The 10,080-nt window shown below is 35.4% G+C and overlaps 1 long non-coding RNA gene across 4 annotated transcripts in view; it reads right to left on the reverse strand.

Annotated features, from left to right (window-relative positions):
* Window positions 1–7,926, reverse strand: part of LOC131531623 (uncharacterized) — a 34,045-nt gene extending 26,119 nt beyond the window's left edge. For all 4 annotated transcript variants that reach the window (XR_009268741.1, XR_009268740.1, XR_009268742.1 and 1 more), the window contains exons 1-5: window positions 7,783–7,926; window positions 6,762–7,559; window positions 5,853–6,431; window positions 5,672–5,703; window positions 3,220–3,389 (exon numbers count right to left, since the gene is read on the reverse strand). This is a non-coding gene — a long non-coding RNA (uncharacterized LOC131531623). The remainder of the gene's footprint in view (window positions 1–3,219; window positions 3,390–5,671; window positions 5,704–5,852; window positions 6,432–6,761; window positions 7,560–7,782) is intronic.
* Between the last annotated feature and the right edge of the window lie 2,154 nt (window positions 7,927–10,080).

The following is a 10,080-nucleotide window of genomic DNA, read 5'->3' on the forward strand; positions in this document are numbered from 1 at the left end:
GAGGTGCTTGTTTAAGCTTAATTGGCAATGATGTCAATTTGAAATGGCTATTCTATAGCAGACTAATGTACATGTAAATAACGGATTTTTGACCAGCGGTGTTATTGTCTAATCTTGATTTATTATAAAACATATACACAAATATACAATTCTAATCAGGAGGACTAAATTCACACTACATGAGTTTTTATATGCTAACTACACCAGCTTAGCACAGTGTGTGCTTTCATTCACTAAAATTACCAAACTCTTGCCTACAGGACTTTTTTTGTGCATGACCATGCAGTTTATAGATTTCACTCAGAGCATACATAATATTTATCCAGGTAGTCTGCCAGTCTGGCCAAGCTAGTTAGGTTGGTCTGCTTTGATGATTTTAGAAGGATTTAGGCATTTTTCAGCAGGTCAGTCAGGGAGACCAGCTGCCCGACCAGTGAAACACCAGTTTGACTAGGCCTGGAAAGTCAATAAACCATCTTCACATTATCACATTATCAAGCTTTTTTATTTTTGCAGGGTAATTTGCAGTGATTGTATTTGGCTTCAAAATTCATAAAAGTTATGTTAATTTGTTATGTTATCTTGAACAAAAACATGAAAGAATCATAAACGTTTGTTGGTCACAGAGCTTATTTTCCACAGTAATCCAAAATTCTACTTTTTTTTTTGTTTGTTTGTTTGTTTTTTGTCAACAGAACCAGGCCTATAAACTGATGTTATGCCTGCAGCACACTGTATAGTACCGCTGCAAGCATTTCAAACATTTTGTGCTCACTTGAAGATTCACCAATTATAATGCATGTTTTTCACAAGCGTGCAGAACTCAGTGCTTATGAACTGAACAGAAGTGATTGACAGCTTCAGTGATTGTAAAGATAGTGTTCTTTGCATACCTATTGTATGTAATTTAAATACAATTTGATTAACAGTTGTTTTTCATGCTGATAAAAGAAACTGTGAAGTTGACCGTTTATTCACAGCTAGCTGACTAAAACTTAGGCAAGTGTGAATTTACTATGGGCAAGTTGAACCTAATACTTTATTAAATTATTTGATCCCCTGCTGATTTTGTACGTTTGCCCACTGACAAAGAAATGATTAGTCTATAATTTTAATGGTAGGTTTATTTTAACAGTGAGAGACAGAATAACAACAAAAATATCCAGAAAAACGCATTTTAAAAAAGTTATAAATTGATTTTAATGATATAATGAATTTTAATGATAATGAATTAATTTTAATTGACATAAATTGCATTTTAATGAGTGAAATAAGTATTTGATCCCCTATCAATCAGCAAGATTTCTGGCTCCCAGGTGTCTTTTATACAGATAAGGAGCTGAGATTAGGAGCACTCTCTTAAAGGCAGTGCTCCTAATCTCAGTTTGTTACCTGTATAAAAGACACCTGTCCACAGAAACAATGAATCAATCAATCAGATTCCCAACTCTCCACCGTGGCCAAGACCAAAGAGCTGTCCAGGGATGTCAGGGACAAGATTGTAGACCTACACAAGGCTGGAATGGGCTACAAGACCATCGCCAAGCAGCTTGGTGAGAAGATGACAACAGTTGGTGCAAATGGAAGAAACACAAAATAACTGTCAATCTCCCTCGGTCTGGGGCTCCATGCAAGATCTCATCTCGTGGAGTTTCAATGATCATGAGAACGGTGAGGAATCAGCCCAGAACTACACGGGAGGATCTTGTCAATGATCTCAAGGCAGCTAGGACCATAGTCACCAAGAAAACAATTGATAACACACTACGCCGTGAAGGACTGAAATCCTGCAGCGCCTCAAAGGTCCCCCTGCTCAAGAAAGCACATGTACAGACCCGACTGAAGTTTGCCAATGAACATCTGAATGATTCAGAGAAGAACTGAAAGTGTTGTGGTCAGATGAGACCAAAATCAAGCTCTTTGGCATCAACTCAGCTCGCCGTGTTTGGAGGAGGAGGAATGCTGCCTATGACCCCAAGAACACCATCCCCACCGTCAGACATGGAGGTGGAAACATTATGCTTTGGGGGTGTTTTTCTGCTAAGGAGACAGGACAACTGCACCGCATCAAAGGGACGATGGACGGGGCCATGTACCGTCAGGACCAGGGCATTGAAGCCAGCCAGGGCACTGAAAATGGGTCGTGGATGGGTATTCCAGCATGACAATGACCCAAAACACACAGCCAAGGCAACCAAGGAGTGGCTCAAGAAGAAGCACATTAAGGTCCTGGAATGGCCTAGCCAGTCTCCAGACCTTAATCCCATAGAAAATTTGTGGAGGGAGCTGAAGGTTCGAGTTGCCAAACGTCAGCCTCAAAACTTTAATGACATGGAGAGGATCTTCAAAGAGGAGTGGGACAAAATCCCTCCTGAGATGTGTGCAAACCTGGTGGCCAACTACAAGAAACGTCTGACCTCTGTGATTGCCAACAAGGGTTTTGCCACCAAGTACTAAGTCATGTTTTGCGAAGGGGTCAAATACTTATTTTACTCATTAAAATGCAAATCAATTCATAACTTTTTTGAAATGCGTTTTTCTGGATTTTTGTGTTGCTATTCTGTCTCTCACTGTTCAAATAAACCAACCATTAAACTTATAGACTGATCATTTCTTTGTCAGTGGGAAAACGTACAAAATCAGCAGGGGATCAAATCATTTTTTTCCCCTCACGGCATGTATACTGATGCAACATCAGTTATTAAAGCGATACAACAGAAAATACTTTAGGCATACTTTTAGCATTTTAAAATAAAGAGACATGTACTGTATATATCACCCAATTCTGTCATTATTTACATCACTTTCATGCCAAACCGGTATTGTTAACTTCAAACAATTTTTTTGTTTGTTTGTTTGTTTGTTTTTTTAAATAAAGCTGAAATAAAATAAGATATAAATTTAAGACAAAAACGTAAAACACTAATTAGTGTATTACAGTTGCTTTGATGATGTAAATAATATTAATATAAAAAAAAAAAATATTTTAATGTTAATTCAAAAGGTTCTTTTTTTTTTATTATTATTATTATATTAACTCTAATAATCATTTACCTTTTTTAAATCAGTGTACAGACCATTTGGAGGACTTTACAGACCACCAGAGAAGACGTGGCATAGAATATGCATTAAAATGACATTTATATTAAAGTAGCTGTAATGTAACAATAACAAAATACAGAAGCTTTGATCAATAATTAGGTTTTATCTACACTTCACCTCTATGGCGGTCCTCCAGCAATGCCAAGGGTGAAGATATGGGCACCGCTGTCATCCACAGGCCTCTAGCAAACGGCCTAATCCTGGCTACTCTTGACAGTGGCTAGTCACCGCATCCCCCGAGGCTAGTTACAGAACTAAAGCCTCAAAGAGCTGTCCACACAGGGTACCTGTCAGAGAGAGAGTGGGAGGAAATGATGAGGGGATGTGAGAGCTGAACGTGTGAAGGCTGGAGAGACAAAAGCAGAACGAGCAGTGTGGCTAATACAGATGAGAACGGGAGGGCAATCAGGGATTAATGAACTAATGATGAAATAATAACTTGAGAAGGGATGTCACACGAGAGAGAGGAAGAGGATGGAAGAAAAGAGCACAATAATCAGACTTTGTGAAAACAGAGGTGAGGTTCTGAATGACAGAGCAAGAGGAGAAAGAGACAGAGGGCAGCACGGCCGTGTGTTATTGGAGGAGAGAGGTGTGCAGGAAGAGTGGCATGTCTAAAGACTGATTTAAAGGAAAATTGGTGGGGGAGAAAAAAACCCTCCGCGCGTCAAAGTAGAGTTATTTATAGAGTGATGGCCTGTTCACCTGATCTATCTGTCACTTTCCTCTCTTTCTATCTCTTTCTCTCTCTATGCCAAATTTGCAGGTTTAAGAAATAAGCTTCAATGTAAGTTGAGAGGAGCTGTAATTTCAGTGCCACTATCACCACCAAATGTAATAGCAAAAATATTAATAAAAATAAATTTACACTATCTATAGTACTATTGCACAGTAGAATGCATTTCCCAAAGAAGTAGTAGTAGTAATAATAATAATAATAATAGCAATAACTTTTTTATTTTTAAGGAAAATCACACAAATTTACAACCATGTTTTAATTAAATAGTAAACCTCTGCAGCACTTTGCCAAAAATGAAAGGAATTGTTTAAATTTTAACAATTAATTACATTGCTGAAGTTTGCTTGAATTTTATTAGTACCAATTTTTTCAAAAATCCACAAAAATTGAAAAAGTTTCGATGAAAATTATATTTCATATGGGAATAAGTGTTCATATTTTATAAATTATTACATTATTAAAGTTTTATGAATTCAAGTGATTAGACTTTTTTTTCTTTTTTTTTTAAATCGAAATAACCCATCGAAACTATGGAAAATGGGAAAAATTAAAACAGGGAATTTGAGAAAAAATTAAACCGACTTCATAGGGCTCTGTACAAGCACTAGTCTTGGCATCATGCTACTTTGTGAGTCACTATTCAGAATGTCGACATAGAATACACTTGTTTTCTGTCAGAACTGTTGAGCGTCACAATAAAGCAGAGGAGTTTTTCTTGGTTCTACATTCCTCCAATGTTCTCCCTGTCTCATTAAACTTGTAATTCATCCAGTATCACTGAACTACATGACTCAATAGGCACAAATGTTCTGACATTCTGTTACGAGTGTCTCATTTTTTTTCCCTGACAGCAGCAAGAAGAGTGGGTAAACAAATGCAGAGCACTTCAATGGCCCTCAGTGGCCCCTCATGCTCCCACACCATCTGGGTTGAGCTGTAGAGGCAGTGATGGAAGCTTTGAATGTGGTAAGATCATGTGCTTATGGGTCCATTAGTGCTCATTCTCATATATAGTTCATGTCAATATATATTGTTGATGGACATATCTAGCTGTTGCATTAATTTGAGAGCTTGTTAACTAAATACATGTTTTAAACAGAGATAGTATATGTTAAAAGTGCATTTTAGTTCATATTCATGGTGTCTCAAAATAGCACAGTTGAGTACACTTAGATGATCTTAAGTTTATCTTAAGAAGTACTAAAGAATCATTTTTAGTATATTAAGAACAAAATTAATGCGCGAAAATAGAGCACTTTTAAGTACATTATGGAAGTGCAGTTGTTTTTCACCTGGGCATGCATACCAAGAGTGTCCTTCTGGCATATGCAGAAGTTTTATTAGCATATGCAGATGTTTGCTACTTATGAATCTCAGAGGGTCAGTTGCTAATTAAAACTCTGCACAACCCTAAAACTTCTAGATAATTCATCAGTGCTTGGCTCCTAAGTCCGTCATTATTTGCTCACCCTAATATTTTTTCCATGGAACACAAAAAATAGATTTATGAATAAATAAAGTACTATAGTAACTATATGGGCTAACCAAAAAAAAAAAAAGAAAAAGAGGAACATTTCCAGAAATACAGTAAATTTCCAGAATATTAATTAAAAAAAAATGATTTATGTTGCAGTTTAACACATTAACACTTTTTTTATAATGTTATCACATGATCTTTATTAAATTATTCACCACTGTATTCCAGTATGTGACGACTCGAACCATGCCATGTAGTTGGAAATAGTCATGCAAAGAAAGAAACAAAAGAATATGTCCTGAAATAGACTGATTTTCAAAGTATTTTTGATGTTGTCACATGACATTTCTTACCATTTTTGCCATCGTGACGGCTCAAGCCAAGTCTTGTAGTTGAAAAGTCATACAAAAACAGGAAAACAGAAAGAGAGAAAAACAAGTTCAGAAATACATTGATTTTCCAGAATTAAAAAAATTAAATTAAATAAATAAAATTTAGAGGGGATTTTTTTGATATCGTCACATGATTTCTTACCATATTCACCATTGTCAAGAAGGAAAAGAGAAGAACATGTTCAGAAATAGTGATTTTTCTAGAATATAAGATTCATGGTTAACAGTTTTTTTTTAATGTATTCCTATAGAAAACATTCAGATTGTACTTGCCTTTTATTGCTGTCACATGATCTTTCTCATCATGTGTACCATTATTTCAGAACAGAGGCATGGAGATGTAAAGGTATTACCATGTTTGCCATTGTGACGGCTCAAACAGAGGCACGTAGTTGGAAAGAGTCATGCAAAGAAACAGAAGAATATGTTCAGAAATACAGTGAATTTGCACTATAAAACAAGTTAATAGAGTTTTTGCTGTATTCATAAACAAACCTTCAGACTGGACTTGCCTTATATTGCTGTCAAATGATCTACTTTACCACATCATTGTGGCAGATCAAACCATGGCATGTAGTTGGAAAATGTCGTGCAAAGATAGAAGTAGAGAAGAACATGTTCAGAAATACAGTGATTCTTGCTGCATTCTAACACAAACTAATACAGATTTTTGAAAATTACACAACATTCCTTACCACATTTGTCATTGTGATGGTCAAAACTATGGCATGCAGTTTGAAAGTCAAGCAAAAATAGGAACAGAGAAGAACAAGTTCAGAAATACAGTGATTTTCCAGAATTAAACGTTCATGCTGGAAATTAACATCAGTTAATGAAGTTTTTAATGCATTCATATAAAACTTTGAGATGTGACTTTTATTGCTGTGATAGGTTTGCCATTGTGACGGCTCAAACCACAACACATAGATGGAAAGAATCATGCAAAGAAAGAAACAGCGAAGAACATGTTCAGAAATACATTGATTTTTCAGAATAGAAAAAAAATCATGCTGCACTTTTAACACAAATTAACAGCTTTTTGATGTATTACCATGTTTGCCATCGTGACGGCTCGAACCGTTAGTTGGAAAGAGTCATGCAAAGAGACAGAAGAACATGTTCAGAAATACAGTGAATTTGCACTATAAGACAGTTTTCAGTTAATAGAGTTTTTGATGTATTCATATACAAAACGTCCAGACTGGACTTGCCTTATATTGCTGTCAAATGATCTACCTTACCACGTCATTGTGGCAGATCAAACCATTGCGTGTAGTTGGAAAAAGTTATGTAAAGAATGAAGCAGAGAAGAACATGTTCAGAAATACAGTAATTCTTGCTGCACTTTAACACAAGCTAATATAGGTTTTTGATATTGACACATGATATTCTTACCACGTTTGCCATTGATGGCTCAAACCATGTCATGTAGTTGGAAAGAGTCATGCAAGGTACAAAACAGAAGAATATGTTCAGAAACACAGTGATTATCCAGAATTAGACATTCATGCTGCACTTTAACAAAAGTTAAGTTTTTTTATGTATTACCATGTTTGCCATTGTGATGGCTCAAACCTTGGCATGTAGTTGGAAGGAGTCATGCAAAGAAAGAATAAGTTTAACACAAGTTTATACAGGTTTTTTTTCATGTTGACACATGACCTTTCTTACCATATTCACAATTGTGGCAGCTCAAACCATATACAGACAGAAAGAGTAAAGAAAAGAGAATAGCATGTTCAGTTATGTTTTTATATCATAAGATTCATGCGGCACAAGTTAATACAGTTTGTTGATGTATTCATATACAAGACATTCAGATTTCACTTGTCTTTTGCTGTCACATTACCTTTATGTTTACCATCATGGCAAATCAAAAAGAGGCATGTAGATGGAAAGAGTCATGCAAAGAAAGAAACAAAGATTAAGTTTCAGAAATATGGTGATTTTCCAAAATTTAAACTACATGCTGGAATTTGACATAAGCTAATACAGTGTTTTTTTTTTTGTTGTTGTTGTTGTTGTTGTTTTTTATGTATTCATATAAAACTTTGAGATTTAAGTTAGGCTACCTTTTAATGTTGTCATATGGCATTTCAGCAAGTTTGCCATAGACTCAAACCGTGACATGATGGAAAGAATCATGTGAACAAAAAAACAGCAAAGAACGTGTTCAGAAATACTGACATTTTCCAAGATTCATGCTGCACTTTAACGCAAGTTAATACAGTTTTTAATGTATCCATATTCAACACATTCAGATTTTTTGTAAATTCAAAATTAGCTAACCTTTTATTGCTGTCTTTTCTTGCCACTCTTACCATGGTAGTGACACGAAGATGAAAAAAAAACAAACAACATGAAAAAGAGATTATTTTCAGAAATATCTTTTTGTGGTATTAACTTGAACAAGTCGATAATGTTCGCTGTATTTATTCATGTATTTTTATAGAGACTTGCCTTCATAAAAAGACATCTTGTTCGCCTCAAACACACGACATCATAAAAGCAGCCGTAACAACGCACAACTAAAAGCAGGTCAGGATTCTATTTAACCTGTAACCATAGTGACAGTGACTAAAGTAAATATCAAAAATGGCGACGTCCAAATCTCTTATAACATTTGACACGACAAAGGTTCAGTTAAAACGTGATTTCTTCATTAACCTACTGTTGCTTTTATATGGCAGTAAAAGTGAGACACAAGTCAAACATATATGCCTGCACAATTTTAATTTAATAGACATCAAAAAAAAAAAAAACATAATAAGCGAGACAATCTAGTTTTGCTGTCCTTAAAGCTCCAATTAGAAATTCAGAATTTGTAATAATCAGTCAAAAGCCACCCATTTCAGTTAATCGTGATCTCACCCAGCTCAAATAATTAATGAAGCTATCTCTGCAGAATGTTTAATATTATTTACATTGCGTCTACATTTTGTTATAATGAAATGACTCGCGAGCATGCATATTCAACACTAAACAAAAACTCGGAACTGAATCGATTCTGACTAACGTTACTTTAACTTGAAAACAGATATGCCTGTGATTGGCCACATTGTTCGATGCTGGAAATACGTTGTAAATAGAAGCCTTTAAAGCCCGTTCTTCGCACGTCGCTTAAGCATCAGAGATGATTTGAAAGATTCCAGATCTTCTAATCCTGATAACTGATCTCTGGCTAATTTGGTTCTTCAAACGAATTTGCGTATTAGATTAAAATATCTGGATTAAATTGTCTAAGATTACTGCGCGTTCTTGCATTCCCCGAAAAGGGCGGCAAAACAGCAACGTAATGACATCATATCATTAAAAAAAGACACCTGACGAAAAACTTGACAAATTTCTGGACCTTTATAAGGAAACAGCCAAGCGAACAAAACTACATGTTAAATGAAATGTCAACTACATTGATAAATGAAATGTGCACTGTTTTTAATTTATTTGTATTTTTTTTTTACATGATTCCCAATTCATGATTTCTAGTAGGCTATTTGTACAGGCTTTACATTTTTATGTCAATGTTGTAATTAGCAATTCATTTAATTTTATCTTTGAAGCTAATTTCTTATGTGACAGCATTAGTTAAAGTTTCTTAGAGATCTCCTGCGCTCCACCAAGCCACTCCCTGTCATCAATCAAATTAACGATTCAGAATTTATTATTTCATCACTAATAAATCTTTCAATGAGTAAAACTGGCTGTGTCTATAGTATTATAGACTACACAACATCGTTATATTATATTGTTATATTATTTTCAAATTAATTTTTAAATTATTATTATTTTAAATTATTGTCCCTGGACCAGTACTCTTGTAATAAAGTAGCGGTGGCTAGGACAGCTTTTAAGTATCAATTCTGCTTAAAAATATGCAATCTAATCCGGTTTACATGAAATAAACCTGCTCCAGAGCAGGTTTAAATTTACGGACCCGTTGCTATGACAGCAAGTCTAGGATGAGCTTTGAAGAACCAAATGATCCAAGATCAAGCGAAATCTCAACAATCAAATCTAGCTAACTGAGTTAGCTACGTACGAAGAACGGACCATTGAGCTTCACCTAAGGGTGCTCTGTCTTTTATTTGAGTGTGCTTAGCACCCCCGGAAAAACCGGTCTTTTGTTTTCCTCCTCAGCGAATTCAAAATATTGTTTGTTATTCTCTTTGGTCCGTTGCTGCCACAAGCATTGCCGCCATATACTCAGCAGCACGTGTTCACTGCGCGAGCCCTTTAGTTCAGCTGTCACGTGCAAACAGATGGATATGTATTCGTATATCAAGTGAATTAAATTTCGCAAAAGTCTTGTTAAACTATAATTTCATTGATAATGAATCTGCATTACAAAAGTAATTAGGCCTTCTTTAGGC

This window comes from Onychostoma macrolepis, chromosome 23, assembly GCF_012432095.1.
Source record: "Onychostoma macrolepis isolate SWU-2019 chromosome 23, ASM1243209v1, whole genome shotgun sequence".
Lineage (NCBI taxonomy): Eukaryota > Metazoa > Chordata > Actinopteri > Cypriniformes > Cyprinidae > Onychostoma > Onychostoma macrolepis.